The sequence below is a fragment of the Varanus komodoensis genome, unplaced genomic scaffold (genome assembly GCF_004798865.1).
Source record: "Varanus komodoensis strain SLA01 unplaced genomic scaffold, ASM479886v1 scaffold8, whole genome shotgun sequence".
NCBI classification, from domain to species: Eukaryota; Metazoa; Chordata; class Lepidosauria; order Squamata; family Varanidae; genus Varanus; species Varanus komodoensis.
Window position 1 is genome coordinate 16,335,825 of NW_025336481.1, and position 23,078 is coordinate 16,358,902.

Consider the following 23,078-nt stretch of genomic DNA (forward strand, 5'->3'; position numbering starts at 1 on the left):
GCGCACAATTTTCTGTGAGGAAGGAGACAATATTTTCATGAGGGAGGAGGCTATCAGTGGCTACTAGTCTTGCTACCTATCAGATGTCCCCTTTACCAAGGGAGCCATGCCTGCATGCACCAGTTGCTAAGGAACTTGGGAAGGAGGTGGTCTTGCGCCCATCCTGCTTGAGGAATGCAGTGGGCAGCTGGTTTGCCACTATGTGTACAGAGTCCTGGACTAGATGGACCTTTGATCTGATCTGGCATGGCTTTTCTTACGTTTTTATGTCTTAAAATATCCCCCCACCACTGTTCTTTGCCCCGAAGGTGCAATTTGGTAAAGAAATACATGGGAGCACACCATGAAGGTACAGTTTCAGGGCAAATACCGGTGTTTGGGAAACAGGGCTGAGCAGGAAAACAGAGTGCAGGGCGATCAATATTTTCCACCATGGCTACTACCATGACTCCAATCCAGATCAAGACCCCCCAGGCCTGCCTTTTCTTATAAGAGAGGCATGACTGCAGCTATGTTCATTATTTTAAACATAAATAAACATGTCCTTCCATGAACAATCAACAACAGTCAGTAATGATGAATGAGAAGATTAGATTTTAAGTGCTCATTGACCTATCAAAAGACTGGAGGCACTTACCTCCTCTGTCTGGACTCTGTCTGGATGGAATACTATAGTCAATTTATTCAAAAAGAAACTCTGTCAGTTTAAGAGCAGAGTTAATATTATCTCATGTTGTTTCATACTCCATTAAAGCTGGAAAGTCAGGAGTACAGACTGACACCTTCAGAAGTGTTCCATGAACTTGAGCCAACACGTGGCTGGGGCATGCTGGCAAATCATCTCTGATTTATTGTGTCCCGATAAATTAGTGCCCTCTAAAATGCCCAGTCCTTGATGGTCCTGCTGAGCTCCTGTAAACACAAGGTGTTTGGAACTACCTGTATGGAACTGATCTGTCTCATATCGATTCTTTCTTTTCTTGTGCCTTCGACTTTCCCTGGCATTAGTGTTTTCTCCAGTACATCTTTCCTTCTTATACTATTACAGTTTTCTTAAAACAAATAGTTTGCAAAGAACTATTTGTCCACAACTAAGGACATGTATAGAAATGTCCCTTTGTGCTCAAATAGCTGATTTTTGAGTAAGCCTTCCTAGGATTCCAGCATAGCTTTTTCCTTTAACTTCAACTCCTCATCAGTGAAAGGGATTCCCTCAGACTTCAAATTACCCCTGTGTTATCTCGCTTGACAGTCTCTGGCAACCCCGCCCCAAACATCCTGAGAAGAACACTGGAGTACTGGCAGCATGCGGGTTCAGAGTAAAACTGGGGAACATTTTGCCAACAGTTGTTGCCATAAGCTTTTCATGGGATACAAATCCCCTAATTTTTAAAAGCTTCTCCTCAGAGTTTCACCAAGCAAGGCAAGGGCACACCTCTTCAATAAAACTGAGTAGTTTTCCTCAAATTGGGAAGTCCAGGGAATGATGGAGGACAGGAAGGCCTGGAGGAATGTTGTCCATGGGGTTGCAATGGGTTGGACATGACTTCGCAACTAACAACAAATATGAAACACCAAATTACAGCTTAAGTAAAAAGTACAAATGCACCAAATTTTAGTGCTTTTTATTTGTTGTATCTGTGGCAATATCTAGTTTGTAATTTTGCACAGCAACAGACCTTATCAGGTGGACTGTGGATTGCAAGGTCTGTGGGTGACAGTTTGCAAAGCTTGTAGTGTTAATATCTTTTTTTTTTTTTTTTGAAACTCACTAAATGGGCATTACTGTGGACCCTTAATTAAGTTTAATTTGCTATTCTGTAAAAGTATCAGGTAGCAATTCCTACAGTTTCTTGTTTGTTCTATGCAAGAAAACAGTTCACAAATAAGATATTGGCATAATGACGCTCTTCTTTGTTCAAATTTGCAGGAGGTTTGGTTTCAGTACACCTTTGCAGCATTTGCTTATGAAATGTTCTTCACAGATGTTATTTCCACTGCCATTAGTTCTGCTTCCTAAATGCAATTACTTTATTATGTTCCACCAAAGTAGGAACAATTTCCCAAAAGCATGAGCCATGACTTTTAAATGTTTCTCATGAACTACACGAAAGTCTCAAGCCTAAGCACATCTTGCCACTGTCTAGCAAGATGTCCTTGCCAGTTCTAGGTGCATACAAATCTTGACCTGGTCAGGAGATATGGGACTAGATCCAGTGGTTTTACTCTGGGTTAGACACCTGCTTCTACAGCCTTCCCTGTGCACTCTCAAAATCTGCTCTACAGGGTTCAGAAATCACTGAAGCAGACCTTTTGGGTGGCCCAGAAGACTGCAAGGAAAAGCAGAGTGATAGAATCCCTCATTGTGCTAGCGAAAGTCCACTAACTTGATGTGAATTGTCCATTGACCTGGTCTCATCACAACTGGTATGGCTGAACACATGTGAGCAGTCTGCTGCTGCTCAATCAGTTGATTTAGCAGTGTGAATTCTAGTTACATTCACTTGGTTGCAATAAGGGAGGTTTGAATTCTGCTTTCATGAATTAGAGTATCCCAGACTCATATCCCACAACCACAAACTATGGCTATCCTATGTGGCTGCATTGTGAAGTTCTTAATGGCACGGGCAATATTGATCATATGGGTCCTTCTCACTTTCTTCCCTTCATATGCAGAAGGTCTCAAGTTCAGCCCCTGGAAATGAAAACAGGCTCACGTGGAATGCCTGGAAAAGACCTGTTTGGACAGCTTGTGCCAATCAGTGATCATTCCTGATCATTGACTGCTCTGACTTGGACTATCAAGCATTGAAGTCCAAAACTTCTGGAAGGCTGGGCTAGATGAACCAGTGGTCAAACAATGTACAATAGCATCAAATGTTGTATCATATCAATACAGTGGGAAATATCCATGCACTCAGCAGTTGCCATTATTCAAAAGAACACAGCTACATTGGAAAGAAACAAAGTCAAAGAACTGTCTGAATATAGCCAACTTTTCCTCTTGTTCCAGGGTATTATGTATGTCCAGTGACTTTTCTAACTTCTCATCTCTCTGTCAATAAACACGTCCTCATCTCCAACTTCTGAAGTTTAATTCGAAGTGTATAGATCATAGCTCAACATTTACTGGTAGATCACCAGATAGTTTTTGACTCACTGGGATATTATAATAATAGCAACACATCACATCACAAAATCATGTGCTCAAAATAGCCTACTCCTTAACTTTTAGCATGTGATTACCTGTGTTGGCCACTATTTTGTACCTGGCACCAGTTGGTGGATTTCAGGCATTCTGGTTAAAAAACAAAACAAAACAAGATCCTGCAAGCTTGAAGTTTGCCCACCTGGCCTTAAAGAAACAAAACCCTTTATTTTGTTTGACCCTTGCAACTGAAAGGTATAGAAAACTTTCAAATGACATTTTCAGAAAGCCAACAAATAATGGAAACAAAGATTATTGACAAACAACCAATATAGGGTTTTGTTGTTTGCATAAAAACTATTTTAGGAAAGCCAGTTAGCATCAATGCCTATCCAACTTTGAGGAACTGGACCTTAACCCTCAGGATGTTTTCTCGCCTGAGCATTAAATTTGCTTTGAATTCACCAGGTTTATAATGCAAAAATAAAATCTACATGGATAAATGTTAATTTACATTACGAATGCCTGTCCCCCACTTTCTCTTCTCTATGAACAGTCATCAGGCGTACATAAAAATCACCATGAAGCTTAAAGGCAATTTAAACTTCATGTGTGAAAACACTCTGTCTGAATGCTGAAGCTGCATAACATGATGCTATTCCACACTTTTGATGAAGCTTTCTTCTCAAATGATTAGCTTTCATTCTTCAATGAAAGAATTAATGCTGGGTTCAGACTTAGCAGTGCAGAGGCTGAGATGGCAGCGAGATACTGAAAGAGACAGCTGTGTGTCATGTAGGCTGCCCTGTGCCCCCACGGCTAGCCTGCTGAACTCTGGTTCAGAGGAAAGGCTAATTTTAAAGTAAGGTTCAACTGCTCGTCTATTCAGATTTTGCACATGGAACAGCAAGGAGTGCTTATTCTTTGCCTCAGTCCAGCCCAGAGCCTTCATGATCAGCACTTATAGCTTATAAAATATTGATTTTATTTTACCCTCAATGATACAGGTTATTTTAAAAAGCCTACAAAAGATCCTAATTTTCACATGTTCTCACTTTGCATTATTGAGAATACGATATACAAAAGTACATTTTCGCAACATGCTTAAACATTCCTGAATGGATGTAGACCCAGTGAATTCAATATGATGGGTAGATCAAGCCATTTTATTTGCTTGTATAAGTTTATTATTAAACTTATATCCCACTGTATTAGCCCAAGTGCTCTCTAAGTGCCTCTCTCTCTCCCTGTGGCCCTCAGATAGCATCTACAAGGCTGTAGAATTTTTCTGAAATATAGACCAGACCTTGGATCTGGGGTTCCATGCTCAAATCGGCACCTCCCCTTGCAGCAGGATGCTTCTTTGAGGTCGTAGTGGGTTTAGGAGGCAGGAGGTTTAGGAGGATGGGAAGGAATCGGGGGACATGGATTAGATGATCTGAACAAAACATGCAAAAATGGTATATGGTTCATGACTGATGACAACATCTCAGCTTGATGAGACATTCCTGGCCAGAACAGACCATTTATTGGAACCCCCATTTTGGAGAGTTTTTATTTGTGGGTCCCAATGGTTAAAGTTTAATGGGCACCCCAATACCCTCAAGAGGAAAGCTTTTTTATACTGGCACCATTTGTTTATATTTTGCAAGTAAGAAACCAGTCATTCCATTCTGAAGCTTTAGTTACACAGACAGCTGGTGCTTTCGGAACACATGGTCTAGGGTTTTAGCATCTTGGTTGCTGTTCCACTTTTACTGTGTTTCATACCTGCCTGATGGAAGGTTTGCCTGTGGTTGCCAGCTCTTAAGAGGCCAAAACATGCCTGCGCTTTACCTCTCCTTCCAGTCCAAAGCATGCCATCTGCAGTGCTATTTCTTTCCATTACTGTCAATTACATTGTCACCTAAACAGACAGACTTAATAGTTTATCCAGCTCTCAATTAGTGGCTCCACAACTATATTCTTGTCCACTCCCATGCCTAGCATGCAGCAGTGGCACCAAGCTGGCCTAAACAAAAAAATTTCCTGCCTTTGCATAACAATGGCCAGAAGGGAAAATATTCCAAAGTAATGTTGGGCCTTCATATATTTCTTTAAAGCAGTAGTTTTTAAGAGCAAAAGAAAATAAGAAAGGGCCTGGTGGTCAGACCAGAGGTTTATCTAGTGCAGTGCTCCATACATGTGGTGGCAAACCCACTCCCAAGCAGGCTGGGTGCAAGACCTCCTCCTGCCCAAGCTCCTCAGCAACTTGTGTATGCAAGCATGCCACCTCTGATAAAGGAGGTAGCACTCAGCCAACAAGGCTAGCAGCACTGATAGCCTCCTCTCTCAGTCCCTCTGTGAAACATTTTCACACTGAGTACATTCCCAACATTCCTGTAGAGCTGTAGATTGCAGGGAAAAGACTGATGCATAAAGAAGCTCTTGGGAGAGACCTGGGAATAGGGCCTTCTAATGGACCCTAGCTAGTAAAGTGAAGATCTGTGCTGAATATGGCGGAACAGACATATTGTTCATGCTCAGCCCTGATCTAAGCAGTGAGCCAAGCCAAGATCACATCTGCGGACACTTGGAAATGCTACTAGCCCCCCCTTGTGCTAATTCATATGCAAAGTATGTAGCCTGCAAGTCACATGTGCAGAAGAACTCTGCTTGCACAGTGGGCGTGTGGGTGACAGGTGGTGTGTGCACAAGCCAGTCTCACCAGGTATACCTGTACGAAAATTGGACTTGCTTCCTACTGGGTGCTCATGCAAAAGCTCAGCACAAAGCAGACGTAGGGCAGAGAGAAAGCAAGTGGGAGTCTAAGGAGCTGAGCCAAGGGAATCTGATGCATTCCTACTAGATCACCCTCTCTATGTGCTTACTGACAGCCTCAAACAACTCCAATAGGTTAGTGAGACAAGACTTCCCCTTGCAGAGGCCATGCTGATTCTTTTCCAGCAGGGCTTGTCCCTCTATGTGCTTACTGATCCTATCTTTAATAATGCTTTCAAATAGTTTACTGAGAACGGATGTTAAGCTGTACTGGCCTGCATCCCCACCTGGATCCCTCTTTAAAAATTGATCTTACACTGGCCATTCTCCAGTCTCCTTGTACATAAGGTGATTTTAGGGACAGCAAGTCTCTTTCCGTGCCAAAACAGATACTTTGAATCTGTGCCTGGCCGCTACATCTTCCTCCACCCCTCACTTACATTTTTATTTAACAGTTTAAACAGGGTTCTCATTTTAGTTTCTCAAAAGCCATCTGCTCCCCACACCTGCTTTCTGGGGTGAGCATCCCAAGCTTCTGCACTCCTATTCAAAGCAGAAGGTACAGCTGCTAGGCTCAGATTTAAAATGTCCATTTTGACCTTCAAACAGAGGCATGTTCAACAGGCCAAGCAAGAGAAAATGCCTGATACTTTGGACTTTACATAGACACAGATTTGCAAATGTCATTTTCCCTCATAGTCTTTCAAAGCAGAAGTAGGAAAAAGGCAATTCTCTGGAAAAGCCCTTTAGAGAATGAGATGTAAGCTAATCAACTGTGCTTTAAGAATTCCTCCTGCATAGACAACACCCAAAAGGGACAAAGTGCAATGTGAAGCAGGTCGACACAATTGCCAAAGACATTATTTGGCAAATATCATCATCATCAAAAGAGCCTCAAATCTTCCACCCAATTACCCCTTTGAAATATCCTCTGATTTTCAAGTCTCTTCATCTGGATTGTGCAGTGCCTGCTGAAAAGGACAATGGTTTTGATTTAGTCTTTTATTAAAAAAAAATCTCATTGGCATTCAAACCCTTTCAAACATGCTTCTCTCCACTATATTAGAACAGCTGCTGTATTTCCTCAAGCTGGTTGTTTTTATTTTAAATTTTATTCTCATTAAATGAGATTGGCCTATTCTGTCTCTAACCAAGGAATACCACTTGGGTGACATCATCAGAACAGCTCCTAAAGGGCTCAGCTGTGCTGGTAAAAATAATCAAAGAACTTAACTTTAATGATAACATGCTGTCAGTAAAAGAGGAGGACTATTATAGCTGTACATAGGAAAGCCACTTTTCGAAAGAGTAGGAAATGCATCACAAAAAGGAGGACAAAAGAGGAGCCATATTCATATAGCATTTGCAAGTTCTAATTGGTATATAGATATGCAAATTTAAATAAAAGTGCAATATGTCTCACTTGAGAGAAAGAAAAATTAATGTGTCTGAAACATGGTGCTGAAGGAGAACCTGAACCAACAAAACAAACAGATGAGTTCTAGATCAAATCAAGGCAGAACTTTTCCTAGAAGCAGAGATGACAAAAACAAGACAGTTGGATTTCTGGCACATCAGGAGAAGGCAAGACTCACTGGAAAAGGCAACAACGTCTGCAAAGGCAGAAGAAGAAAACAATGACCAGCCATGAGATGGGTCGAATCCATAAAGGAAGCCACAGCCTTGAGATTACAAGAGTTGAGCAGGACAGCCAAGGAAAGGACATTTTGGACTGTGCTCAGTCATAGTGCCACCATAAGTCAGAGATGACCTGGTAGCACGTAAAAACAACAGTACATCCCACTATAGTGGGAGACTGTCCAGGGTGACTTTTGTTCCTGTTCACTCCACTGCCTAGGTGCTGCCTGTTGATGGGCAACTTCAACATAAGATGTTCCCACATCCTATGGTTCCTTTTCTTTAAACTTAGACTGGACAGCTCTTCAAACAGAGAACTGACCTCTGTAAAGCAGGGCAATTGGCCACCAGAGTAGCAGAATACATTGAAAGTAGTCTTAGTCATTAAAGCAAACTTCAGGGCTGGAGAAGGTTTATATTTTCACAGGTGCCAAATCAGACTTCTATATGCAAAGTTCTAGCAGGCATTGAGAAAAAAATATATATTTCCTAGGCAGCCACAAACAATTTATTAAGCACTTTAACATCTTCCCTTCAACATTCAGCTGAAGTCAACCTTCACAGCATCTCTACTAGACTGATTTTGTGATTTGCAAAACTGTTAATAATGTTTGAAAATACAGCTATGAAACCAAAGGGTGTTGTGATTACCTTAGCTTTCTCCTAAAGAATCCTATTTTGCTGAACCATGGATTGCTGTGTTATCCAAACCAACCCTTTGCCTGGGATGCTGCACCACAAATAAGGACGAATCTGTCCTATCATGCCTCATGCTTCAACTTTTCGCTAGTCAGGAATTTAGCAACAGCCTTGTCCTTTCAGCTTGGAACAGTTGTTGGTTCATACAATGCACACAAAGCAAGTTTTCCTTTCAAATGCTGCAGGTACATCAGTGATACCTGCCACTGCTAATTTGACCATGTAAGAAATTTGTTTGTTATATTGAGAGATCCCCTGACCTACTAAAAGGTGCTACCTCACTCACTCTGCCTTATCTCACAATAATTCAATAGTTTATAATCTGAGCAAATAAACGCTTCTGCAACATTTTAAGATTCACTCTGAATAGCAGGGCATAATGCAAAACAGGAATAACATTATCAAAAGGATGAACAATGGGTATTTTATTTTACCAGCACAAATTCCTGTTTCTATTTCTAAATCCTTGATCTGAGATAGCAGGCTGGACTGCCTTTCAAAATCTTTATCAAAACTGTTTATATTCTTAACATTCCAATTATATCTCCAACACGGCTTGCTGAACATTTTTATATGTGATACAAACGTGTCATGTCAGTCTGACATTCTTTCTGCATTTCAAAGAAAAACGTTCCTTTTATTGCATTATGTTTGATTATCTCATCAGCTCTTATCTGAAATCTGAAAGTACTCAATCATCATCAAGGCTTCATGAAGCAAACAACCAAAGCAAGACATTTGCCTAGCGCTGTTAGGAACTTATATTAAACAATGGTCAAAACACTCAAACAAAGCTCTCAGTGCTTCAGCTCCAGAACCAATTTACTATGCCAGCATTCAGGCTTTAGATATAAAAGGCAGTTTCCAATATGCTTTTCTCTTTTGTCCCCCTCTGACCTAATTATGGTCACATTCTGTGATGCTGTCATGTGATTAAGCTATAGAACCTTTGGCAATTTTCACAGAGGAAAGTCAAAGCAGGTGGTGATAGCTTTATTTTTCATCGGCTTCCATTAAGTTCAATGGGGTGCGGAAAGGAAGATGCAGTCCAGGACACAACTGCAAAGGTGTTTCTCTCTTCAGACAATGGGATGACCAAAGGCAAGAAGACAGGCTTAGCACCCAGCCTGGTGGAGTACCAGTACTTTTCCCATACTAGTGAATGCCTGCTATTCATTTCAAGGCAAAAGGATAAGGGGTGTTGCAATGAGTATAACTTGCTGCATTCTGCGGATGACCATGGGTGCCAGCAAACAGAGGACTGAACAAGGATCACTTGGATACCTATCCGATTCCCTTTCTGGGATAGAGTTCAAGAATAGCATATTTCGTCCCTATCCCTAAACCCATTCCATGAGAAAAACAGAGAAGAGTTCCTGCGTTGGAAATATATGTCAGCAAAATGGAGAATGGGACATAATGGAACGTTGTCTGGGAGCAGTTGGGTTATTTCAATGCCTATTCCTCTCCCAGATACGGAAAGCTCTTCCCATTTACAAAGGCATATCCTTCAGGTGTGCAAATAAATCCAAACTAGAGACAGAAAGGTAGTAGTGGTATAAACAAAAAAGGACCTACTGGGGTTCAGGATTGTCCTCCCAACCAATATATTATCAGTTCAGGGGAAATGATATTCACTGTCATTGGAAATTGGACTTTGAGATGCAGCACCAAGTGAAAAAAGGAAGAAGGGAGGAGCGGTTGCTTAGGAGGAATTGATAAAAACCCTTTCAACGTTGGGAGGGTGTCCTCTGCAGAGCATTGACGAAAGGATAGGGAATCTTTGGAAAACAGAAGGAAATCGTGCATGGCAGGAAAGTTATCCAATGCATTACTAGCATGCCTTTATTTTTTGTTATTGGCAGGGCTTTAAGCTTTCCCACTCCTACCCATCACAGGTAAGCCAATATTACCATTAATCATAATATTTAACACTTATATAGTACTTCAAAGGGGTTCAAAGTGCTTCCATTTATTGTCTAGTTGTCAGGGCCCTATAAGAACCCTGAAAGATAAGTCAGTACTATTATGAGGCTGAGGGAGAGAATTGCTTAGGAGGTTTGTGCCAGAGGTGAGAGGTGCAGCAGAAGTCTAGGCTAATATTTCTGTTTGCTTTTCATTAAAGAAAGACAGGCACCCCATACATAAAATTCTCTATTAAAAAGTTCCAGGAGATTTTTTAAACAACACCATCAAGTGAAGTCAAATTAATGTGGATAAATATTAAAAACTGGAAATTCATACTGGATGAAAAGCCCTCCATCCTGTGCAGAGCAATTAAAAATTTCTGTTGAAGTTCCTATCAAAATGAATAGTGATAATGCTCAGCAAATAAACCCAGTAGAGCTCAGAGTATTACAGGACAGAGAGAAACATTAGTTACGAATGACAAAATGTAGAAGACACCAGGCCAATATTACTTTGGAGACTCTGTGGACCAAGAAACACCACATGTTTAGTAGTGATATAGATTTTCAATTCTTAATTAAAAGCAATAAAACGTTATTGAGTCCCAGGACAGCATTCCCGGCAAAGGTATGGAGGAAGTCCAATTCGTACATGCAATACTTCTCAAGGGAATGCAAATTAAATGTACTTTGAAATAGGTACATTTATGAGCAGCTACCCCTTTACAGATTTAATATCACTCAGTGGAATTAAATATTTTTATCTGAGTCCCTTAAAAGAGCTTGGTTACAGCAGTAGCAAAAAAGGTATGGATGTGATTGGGGCAGGGCATCTAAACAAATAGGCACAGAGAAGCCTAGACAGTTGCATTTTGAATGTATTATCCTACATTCAAACCCTACAAGAAGTTGCTCTGTATATTTGGAGGAAAAGAATCACAGAATCTGAGAATCATCTTGCTCTGGGACACTAATCTTTCTTTCAGTTTTCTATTACAAACAGCTTGAGTATAGAGCAAGACTTACTGTATACCTTCCTGCATAACATTTCAGGAAAATATACAATACTTATACTTGTACTCTGGCATAAGCATCCTTGAATTAAGCCAAGGGTTGCAAGAAAGAAAGGAAGCACTGGAACCTCGTTTCCATTGCTTTATACAATAATTGCAATAATTGCCACTGCAGCTGAGGCACTCAGGTCAGGTTGTGAGGCCTATAGCACTCCGTCTTCCAATGAAATGGAGCTGCTGGGTGACTGTCACCATTGCCCCAGCATCCACTGCCTTAAGCAGTTGCCTCACCTCCTGAGTAACGGGGAGGCCAGCCTTGACTATAGCCCACATCATCAGATGTATAAGCTACTAGGGAGAGTTTCAAGATTTTCTTTTTATAGTAGTCTCCATAAGACTCCGTGCATCTAATGAAGTAGACTTCATTACACCAGGATGTTATTAAGAGTCACAAGATTCTCCATTGTTTCTGCTTCAATAGGCTAACTTGACTCTACTCCAGAATGTATTTACATTGTGCAATGAATTTAGAGCAAGCTACAGCACTATGAAATTATGACCTCATACAGGGATGGATCAGAGGCTTGCAAGCTGCCATGCCACTGCAGACCTCTCCACACACACTTCCCAGCAAGGATGAAGAGGAGATCAGAAGACCTCCACATTAATTGAGGACAGAGGGATACAGGAGGCCACCCCATAACTGATGTCTCTCAAACTTCCCAACCTGCTACCCTGAAAGAACCAATAGGAGCTTTGATCTCTCACAAAGTAGCTTCACTCCAGGTCAATGACAGCAGGCTAGACCTTGGGAAGAAACTGAAAAAGTGATCACTCCAAAGGTGAGAGTTCTTGCTTAGTTTTCTAGTTAATATCCCATGGGGCTTTTGGGATAGATAGGGATGTAGTCTGCCTTCCTATTCCCTTTCAAGGGCTAAATTATGGAGAAATAAAAAAGGCCAACAAAGCAAAAAGTTCCTCACAAACTCTCCAGCTATTCCCCTCTGTTGGATTCAGTTGCAGTGGCAGGCACGATCCTGTTACCTTTCCTGAATTAAGATTCCTGTGTCAGTGTAGCCATCTTCTGCATATGGAGAGGGAGGTGCGACGCCATCTTGTGCTTTGTCTCAGCCAACAAAATGTCTCATGCCTGCCATGGAAGCCTATGCTAAAATAAAAGCATTCGGTACAGTATATTTTCCTGAAATGTTTTGCAGTGTTTTTGCTCTACACTCAAGGCACTTGTATTAAAAACTGCTGAATGAAAGATTAATGTCCCAAATTGAGATGCATCTCACATTCTGTTCTGCCAAATGTTTGTATAAGCACAACCTCCTGGACTTTTATAAATTTTTATAAATCCCTGGGTAAAGGGATCTATATTTGTCATGCTCCATCATGCTCCCTTCCATCATCTGCTCTGGGTAGCAGCCCGGGCAAAGAGGCATGATGTACAGCAGACAACATGAACACTCCGCCAGGAGCACTCCAAGCACCATCTCTGGGCTTGGAAGATATCCAGAACAACACCAAGCACTCCTGTAGCTAAGATTCTAACAAATTACTCAACTGGTGGCTGAGGGCAACTGGCAGGGCTTTATAGTTAGGGCAGGAGCAACTTCCTGAAGCCCTACTGCCTCAGGAGCTGCCTCTAGGTTTTAAAGTCCACTGTGCTTTCTTGGAGTCATTGCTTTCTTCTAGGTGATGGGGATGAAAAGCATCCCAGAACTTCTGGACTCTGAGACCTGCTTCTTGCAGTAGGAGGGCAGTGGAACTTCCCAGAACTCAAGAGGAGAGCAGTTGGGATGCAGGTTGTAAAAGTCCATTTGTGAAGATCTAGGAACCAATTCTGACTCTTCCCCAGTGCTGCTGCCACTAGAACTCTGATGACTTTCAATGCTGGGCCATGGCCCATTTTGAAAAGTGATCTGTTTGAACCAGGCACTTTAAACTACACTTGAACTCTGCTAAAGCTCATTTTCTTTTCTGTTCACTATCTCTAAATAGTCTACTTATGAAGGGCAGAATGAGATTTCCCCTCTTTTGCATTTCAAAATGTGCTGCAGCCGACCATTGCTTTTAGCCTGCAGAATCCATATCTTGTTAACTGCAGAAAGAACATTAGGAAACACTCTATTTTACTGCTTGCAGAGGGAAGGAAAACATTGATACATAACTCATTCTTAAGGAATTATGATCCCCAGTGTTCCATACCAGGACTTCAATCACTCCACTGTCACACGAACATCTTTCCAAATATCAAGGTTACCACTTTTCATTTCCAGCTGACAACATATTTTCCATATCAGGTTTTATGAATCTAATACCATAGTCCACTTTAGCAGGGATGACTTCAGAAGCCCACAAACCGTTTGGTTGGTTGCTTGTTTAACAAACAACCTTTAAAAGCGACATTAAAAGCACATTTCAAGATAGTGATACATTCAATAGTTATCTTCTGCTGTCATGTCTGAACGGGAAAGAGCAATACATGTAGAGGATCTGAGCTCACTTTTGCCTACCCCAGCTCGACATTCAGAATGTTTCCTTGCTGAGCAGATGATCTGCAGGGGATGCCATTGTGTGTTTGCTTAAACATATGTAGACAATCTACATGATCAGAACCTTTGTTTTATCTGGGGTTTCTGATCACAGGGAGGCTTCTACCCATGTTCAAGCAAACATGTATAGCCTCCTACAGTGGGAGAAGGTCTAAGACATTATGGGCAGGGTGAGTGCGCACACCTCTACAACACATGTTGATGTTTCCCGCTCAGTCGAAACACTTGAAAAGCGATATGCAAAACTGCTGTTGTAAGTTTTGCTATCTTGATATGACTCTGAATGTTTAACATGGGAATTTTACAAACTAACCTTGATGGTCTTTGCTGGTGGATGTATTTTCTTATGGCATGGAGTTTAACCTTCAAGAGGCCAAACCCATCACAGTTAAGGCTGAGCATGGAGGTGGTTTTTCAGTTTAAATGACAATGTAAAGAGAAATCTTTGAAAAGTGTTGCGGGTTGACTGAAGTCAAACTGATGGGCTGAAAACTACAGAATGAAATTCAATGGGGACAAATGCCAATCCTGCACCTAGGAAAAAGAAACCAAATGCCCAGATGGGGAACACTTGGCTCAACCGTGCTGTAAGTGGGAAGGATCTTGAAACTGATATACATCACAAGCTGAATATGAGTCAACAATGTGATGTGGCTGCAAAAAGGGCAAATGCTATCTAAGTGTTAGTTCCCTTTTACTCAGCTCTCATTAGCACAAAGTACTCAGCTAGAGCATTGTGTTCAGTTCTGGCCACCACAGTTTAAGAAAAATGCAGGTAAGCTGGCAAGGGTTCAGAGTAGGGCAATAAGAATGATCTGAGGACTGGAAACATGAGGAGAGATTGAAAGAACTGTGCCTGTTAAGCCTCAGGAAGAGATATGATAGCACTTCACGAGTACATGAAAAGCTGTCACAAAGAAGAAGGATAGGATCCCTTCCTGATCATCCCACAGTGCAGGACACGAAACAATGGGCTCAAGTTACAGGAAGTCAGGTTCTGACAAGATATCAGGACACCTTTCTTCCCTGTCAGAGTGGTAGCATGACAATGGAACCAATGATCTAGGGAAGTTGTGGGCTGCCCCACACTAGAGGCCTCCAAGATGCAATTGGACAGCCCTCTGAGAGGGATGGCTTAACCTGGAGTTCTGAACTGAGCAAGGGGTTAGACATGAAGACCCTATGGCCCCTTCCAACTCTATGATTCTGTGATTCTATGGAAAAGCCTTGGGTTTTCTCTCTCTCTCCCTTGGACTCTGATTTAGGTTAGTTGCTGTGCTGCCTTCCTTAGGAGTATATTTGCTTCCAACATGTTCTGCTTACGTTTTTCTAAATAAACCCGCTATTAATAAGACTGTAATGCTCTCTCACTCATCTAAAGCAAGTACACTCCAAAGTGTTGTGCCTGGAACTTTTCACTTTTAGGAACACTGGGAGCTGCCTTATATCAAGTTGGACTATTGGTCCATCTACTCCAACAAGCAAACACGAACAAGCAGCAGCTCTCCAGGATTCCAGGCAGGAACTTTTCCACTCGGATCTGGAGATGTGACGGATCAAAAGGGGAAAGTGCTGCATGAAAAGCAGGTGCTCCACTACTGAGCCAGTGGGGATGGTAAACGTCACTTCACAGTGGCCTTTACATAGTGGTTAACTGTACAATGTTTCTCAGTACCTTCTGCAGTACAAGGACACCTGAATGCAGGAGCACAGTCAAGAAGTTATAGAATAATCAAGCTTGGCTTTTAAAGTTCATAATATTTACCTGAGTTATCAAGTAGGACTCTTCTTATGGCACTGCTTACGCTCAATTTTTCCTTAGAAACAGAGCATATGAAGTGCAAAGATTTCAAACCATCCAGCAGTTAAAATTGTCTGCCACTTGGAAGTGAGGAAGGCATGACCTACATCCCCACCTCCTCTATACAAACCTTTCCCTAAAGTACATCTGTCTCTCCTTATCCCACATCTTAAAAGCCTTAAATCCTTCCCACCTGCAAATCCTTTCCTAATCACCTTCTTCACCACCGAGATATCCCTGTATGGAATAAAACATATACAGCAATAAAGAGATTCTACAATTTCCTGAAATTACTCACAGAGGGAAACCCCTTGAAAGACACTTTAGGCTTGATTTTAACTATACCCTATATTCTTTTTTAACTATTTTGTGTACATTTCTTTCATCACAAGAAAAGCCTGTTTCTTGCAGTTGCTGCGTGCTAGACCATGGGTTTCCTGCCTTTAGATCAATGGGTTTGTTGCTGGAATAGAAAGAGTAACTTAATGAATAACTTCCTCGTTAAATCATCGTCGTCGTCGTCCTCATCCTAGATGTCATTCTGTGTTGCAGGAGCACCCTCTAAGTTTTAGTACCAGCCTTCCAGTCTTTGTCAGCCAACCCTAGGGGACAAGTCTCTTCCCACCAGGTCCTCTAAAGCCCCAGCCTCATAACTTGATCCTAGGAAAGTCGGTACTGGCCTGCCAGCCTTGAGTAGTACTCCAGAACTCCATTCCTGATTGGCTTGACTACAAACCTGCCTCTGGCCATTCCAGTTGTTACTTCCATGAAGGAACTCAACCACTGTCATTGTGGACCACACACCTCTTGGATTGCGCAACGAGAAGACTTTCTCTCCACCTACACCCACCCCCAGTATGGAAACCAATCTCTGTGCCCTGACCAGTGTCAAAGCCTGAGAGCCCCCAACTGGGAAGTTTCTGGTGATCCCATACAATAAAGAGGCACAATAAAAGTGACACAAAGACATCAGGACAGTGGGAGTGGGGTGGATCAGATCTCAAGAAGTGGGTAAGAGCCTGAATTGCTGAAATATGCTCTACACAGGGCTACCTTTGAAAGTTCAGGTTAGGTGACAAGTGGCTGGAGAGCAGTACTTGTGAAAGGGACCTCAGGGTACTGGTTGACTGCAGGCTAAACATTAGTCAGCAGTGTGATGTGGTGATCAAGAGGGCGAATGCCACCCTTGGTTGCATAGCCAGAAGTGTGGCTTCTAGATCAAGAGAGGTATCACTACCACTCTACACGACTCTAGTGCACCCGCAACTGGAGTATTGTGTTCAATTCTGGGCCCCTCATTACAGAAAGGATATAGCCAGATTGGAGTCAGTGCAGTGTAGGGCCACAAGGTTGGTGGCCGGTTTGCAGGGGATGCCGTATGAGGTGAGACTGAGGGAACTGGGTCTCTTCAGCCTGGAGAAGAGGAGACTCAGAGGGGATATGTTGGCGACATACAGGTATGTGAGGGGGTGTCACACGGAGGTGGGTAGAGACCTGTTCTCCCCTGCAGAGGAAGGCAGGACGCGCTCCAATGGAGCAAAGCTCAGGGAGCCAAGGTTCCATTTAGATGCCAGGAAGCACTTCCTGACAGTTAGGACCCCGAGGGTGTGGAATGGGCTTCCACGAGAGGTCGTTGAGGCCCCATCGGTGCGAGTATTCAAGGATAGGCTGGACGTGCACATGGTGGGCATGTTGTGAGCGGAGCTGGCTGGTGCCGGTGGTCAGACTAGATGGCCCGGGATACCCCTTCTGACTCGCTCTGTTTCTATGTTTCTATGTTTCATTAGATACAGAAGTTGATCCAGAATGTGGGATGCAGGTGATGCTTGTTTAGAAGAACATGTTTTGTTTGTCCTGCCAGGGTTGGACTGGTTCCTAATTTGTTTCTGGACACAATTCAAAGTGTGGATAATTACCCTAGAGGTCACCTTGTCCCATTCAGCTTGCCGGTACCCAAGGATGGGGCAGAGAAGCCCCTTTCAGTGTCCCTTGCTGCAGGGGCAACCGATGGGGCACCTTCTCTGGGACCACACATGACTTTATGGAACTCTGTACTCCAGGAAGCTTGGTTGGTGTCATGGTTTGCCATATGATAAAAAGCATCCCTATTAAGGTGGATGTTTATTGTATTAATGTTTTTTATCTAATGCCAACATTCAGTCTTTCGTTTGCAGGAGGGTTGGCTTCGGTTGTTTGTTTTTGAATTTTTAGTTTTTTCCATCCTGATGATGGATAAATTTTTGAATGTTGGTAAATTCTTATCAAGAGCACCCTGAAATGAAATTTTCACCTATGGCTATGTGTAAGTAACAGAAGGCCATGATATTTATTTTTGTATTGTGGGGGGGGCAGGGAGAAGCTCCCATAAGGAATGTTTCCATGGGCTGCACTCAATCATGACTGCATCTTGTAAACAATACAATATGAGCACATAACTTTTCTGAACAGCTCAGTGTGAACAACTGTAAAACTAGGATCCAAAAACACTGGAACTCTTTTAACATCTGATGTATTTATGCATTTGATGTCATATAGCCCAAGAGCCATTTATCCCCCTGAGTCACTGAAAGCAATTAAACAAACATGAATGAAAGAAGGTGATCCAGAGGGCAGCAAAGGTTAAGTAGCATGACCAGACTGGAGACTCTTTCTAAATGAAAGCAGTAGTGGTTTCCGATGGGTTTGGATGAGCTTCAGTAAACATAGAGCAGAAAGAAAAAAGGAAAGAAAGGCCAGTGAAACAGCCATTGCAAGCCTGTCAGCCAGTCTGTTGTCTGACGCATTGATTTCATCAATAATGGATCCTTCTTAGGTTCCAATCAATTTTGCCTCCTTCACAGCACGTTCGTTTTTAGAAGATATGTTTCCCTTGAGGAGGCCGAGTGTTTCACAGTCAGGTCTTCTATGGCAGGATCCATCCAGGATCAGAACTACCTTTTTGTGTATGACACGGCTGTGTCGATTCTCCACTGTCTCCAACCCCAAAATGGAATTGTTGCTCTAGGAGTGTGTGCTCATGAGCAGAGTGCAGCATCCGCTGCTGTTGCTCTTTTCAAACTGCTATCCTTCAGTGCTGCACAAGGACGGAGGGCCAAAAATGAGTTTCACAGCTAAGCACAGCTGCAAATCTCCTCAGGTGCACAGCTGAAAATATTACCAAAAAGAAAAATCAAATCACAGAGGAGGGAGAAGATAGGGCTGGGACGAAGGTCATGGTGTTGTTGTGGTTTTTTGTTTCCTCTGCAAGTACTATGGAAATACCATGAAAATCAGTACAAGGAAAGAGCAGGAAATGAGAGGAGGAGGAAGACTTGGAAAGAGGGAAGGAAGAGGAGGAAAATGTTGCAAAACAGGTTAGAAAGCTTTCAAGTCACTCCTACTGTGATGCAAGTACATGGCAGGCATGTATCTTTCCACCCCTTAAAACAAATCGTTCTAAAAGTAGTTTGGGATCAATGAGATACCGGGAGAAGAAAAGCCTTAGCTGCTGGGGCGGGGGGGGGGGGGGAGGTGCGGCTGGTGATGAATGTCCCACGTGAGTCAGCCATTAGAGTATCAGGACAAGAAGCTCTCTGTGAGCTTTTATTCCTCACTCATAGTTTTGCAGGTGTTTTATATAATGTCATCATCATGTACGACTTCTCCCATACTGTGTGACCATTCCATGGCCTTATGAGATGGAAGACGGTGTGGCATTATTTAGAAATGGCACTATGAAAAGCTTATGTGTGTGTGCAAGTCTGCTATATCTCAGCTGAAGCACTTTGTACTTGTGTAATGGAACACAGAGAAATTAAAAACCCAGGAAAAAAACTAGCTGCAAAGCCAGTCTTAATCTCACAAAGAATCTAGAAGCAGAAGCCTCAGTTAAATGGCAGGTTAAAAGCAGCCCTCTCTCTCCTTCTTTCCTGTGTTCCTCTTTCCTAGCCATTGCTGATGCTGAATGGCTGTTTGAATTATTTATATAGCACAAAGATTTTTTAAAAACCAGTATTTCAAAGCAAGAAATAAAGTGGTATTGATGCTGCAAGGAATGGGATCAGTTCCAAGCACAATTAAAACAACAGTAGGAGTGTTAACAGTCTTTGGTCAACCGGCAGATTTTAGACCCAAGAAACAACATCAGAACTATCTGATATTTTTATCAAATATGGCATTTCATATATAAATCAGGGAGATGTGCAGCAATATAATCACAGAATATTCCTTAGATCATGGAAAGTAGGCTAAGGCTGTAATCCAACACCCATCTTCCTTTGAGGGGGCAGGGCAAAGCAGGGTTGCAGAACCTCAGTCCTGTCACCTCGCAGAGGATGTTGGGAGGCTATAGAATTGTGCCTGAAGGGTTCAATAGGTAACTGGAGAATGCTAAGATTTGTTGGACTTTTTCTGTCTAAAGACGCAAAGAATTGCACTACCTTCTATTGGACACTGCATTTAAATGATTGGTTTATGTGTTTTTGTAGCTGGAAAAATTCATTTTAAGTAAAAAGAATAAAGCATGCATGCATGTATTTGTTAAGAAGCAAAATTAGTAAAAAATAAAATATTTGGTCTTTAGTAAGGGTTTGAGCTAAACTGCCCATTTTCAAAGTAGCTACTCCCTAATTTCTTGGAGTGCAGTGCATAAATTGGCTATATGCGCACTGTTGCTTGGTTAAGGGTCCTCTTAACTCATCATTTGTTGGGATTAGGTGCACATGCAAAATCACATGTTCATGGAGATGAGAGTACATGATAACATGCACTAAAAGAACATGTCAACATTTCACTTATGCATTTCTCTTGCACTTTCTTGTAAATACTATTCCAATCATTGAAGGGTTGGTGTCGGGGCTAGGGTTAGGGTGCATTGATTCAGAGTGCAATCCTATGGCTGGTAGAGATTATCTAGAATGACATAGGAAAATTTAGAGTCCCAGCTCCACTCTCAGAAAAGCACTCCAAGGTTGGAGCTGGGACTATAACTCAAGAGCCAGTGCACGTCTTCCTGCATTAGCTGCAACTGCAAAGACAGAAATGCTAATTCAGCATCAGAACTTGCGGGGGAGTTTAGGGGGCTGTTCCAAGAGTGAGGAGATGAAGAGCAAGGTACTGCCATCTTACAAAGCATACTGATGTGTCTCCAGCTCCACTCCTCACAAGCCAGTATAAAGCACACAGATTGCCAAAACTGACTGTATAATCTCGGGGGGCAGGGCAGGATAGCAGTGAGCCAATCTTTGCCTTCATGCTCCTTCATCCCTTGGAGCCCCCAAATTTGGAGGGCTATGGGCAGACACTTAGGATTGTGCTATGAAAGTATTTGCATTCCATTCCTCAGACAAAAAGGCCCTTTGAGTGACTTACAGATAACCAGTCACACAAGATAATCCCTGCTCACAGGTTTGCAATGTGCAGAGATCTGACTCATAATTTAAAAGGAATGGAAAAGGAGGGGAGGAACTAAGTCTTCAAGCAGGACTGGTAGAATAGCTCTGCTTCCAGCCCTCATGTCTCTCCTGGAACAACTGCTCATGGTGCCCATTCATGGAGAAGAAGTCTTCATGTAGGTGGTCTTCAGCAGGGCTGGTGTCCACCACTCCTCTTTCTACATACAGCTTGCCAAAACAATCTTTAATGTTTTAAAGCAATCTTCCCTGAACTGGTGCCTTCCAGATACGTTGGATTACAACTCCCATCATCTGTGGCCATGGGCCATTCAGGATGGGAAGATGGGTGATATGGCCCAGCACATCTGAAATGCACCAGGCTGGGGAAGACTCTCGTAAAAGCTGCATTATAAAGTTGATTTGTATCTTTTCCTTTACCTTTCCCCCTGCAGAACCATGGCAAACTAAAGCTATAATTTTCACCTTGTAAGTGCTCCATAGGTTCAGCTGACCTTTAGAAAATGTGTTCTTTTCTTTCATCCATTTCCCTTAATGGCAGCAGACTTTTTAAATTCCCAACCTCCACCCCACAGCCCCACTTGGCGGTTCAGAGCCACCTGTTCACAGCAGGAGTCATTTGTACTTAGAAGAAAGAACAAAAAGGGGGTGAAGGACAATTTTTATTCCCCCAGGAGACACAGGCATTGATGATGCACCATCTCACTGAAAGGCAAGATGGCAAGGATTCAGGAAAAGCATTATTAGGAACGATGAATGAGGGACTTCATGAGGGTGAGTTGTTCTCTCTCTCTCTCTCCTGCTCTCTCTTTGTAGCTTTGACTATCTTGCATTTTGCTTATCAGAACAACATAGAATCCAGTGTTCTGTTCATTGCCATTGTTGGGAAAGTCCAAATAAATCCTCAAATAAAACTATATGCTTTTGCATGTCCTTTAATATAAAGTCTGGCAGCAGTAGCGTCACTCCCCCATCCCCCTCTGCAGGTTTTTCCTTACTAGTTCCTTATCCAGGAAAAAGTTAAAACAGTCCCAGGCTAGACTAATGATTCAGCCACTCTCAGATAAAGCAAACTCCTAGCCTAAACAACATTGAAACAATGTTGCGGCTGTGCTTCCTTTGCAATGTAAAAATGTCTAGCCAGCCCATGCTTTGTCTTAAGGCAGCTCATGCCTTGTCTTGCTTAAGAAATTCTATATCTCTGATTGCAAAAGCCTTCACATTTTAAACTGTTAGATTTCCATAATTCCTGATGGCTTTATTTGTTAACTGTTACTCAAAGCTTTTCTAGGTCATAATGTTTTTCCTGATCCCTATAATGATTTCTCAGTGTTGCTGTATTATTCCCCATTCTCCTCACCTTCTCACCCATTCAGAATCTCATCATTGCACTGAAATTGTGTACATGACCCATAACTTATTAAAAAAAACCTTCTGTCTATGCTCTGGAAGCTCGTAGCCAGTTTGGTATACTGGCTACTCGACAGCGCTGTTGTTTTTTTCCCTGTCAGAGAGGGGTGCCTGGGTGTTCTACCAATAAATTGCTGAAACTGAGCATAGCATTTTCCTGTGTATCTGAGCACACATTCTCCTGGTTTTGCTAATCAAAATTTCCTGTGTATCTGAGCATACATTGTCCTGGTTTTGCTAATCGAATTTCCTGACACCATCAACTCTCTGCCTAGGACAGATGGATGGAGGAACCTGCAGCAATTTACACACCTTTTAATATTTGTCCCATGTAAAGTCAAGTTATTTGTTTTATGTTCCACAGAGAGTACAGTTCCTTAGGATGGAGTGCACATCATAGGAAAGAAGGGAATGGAGAGAGAAAAGAGGAGAATCCTGTCCAGGGTGGAGGTGCAGAAGAAGAATGCAACAGTATGAACACTTGGAACCCTGGTCCCTTAAGCTCTTGCAATGGGACCTGTGTAAAAAAAGATGAGCATCTAATGGAGACAGAAGAGAATGGGATGAAAGGTTGAAGTCATGGTAGATGGGGTTGAGGTTGAAGAGAAAGTAGAGGAAAGTTAAAATGTGTAATTGAGAAGGAATTTCAGGAATGCCAACAGTTAGGCACAGAAGAGAAGAGGGAGACAGAAGAGTCTGAAAGGAGAAGTTACAGAAATTGCCAACAACAAATTGAAGGAACTGAGGAAGA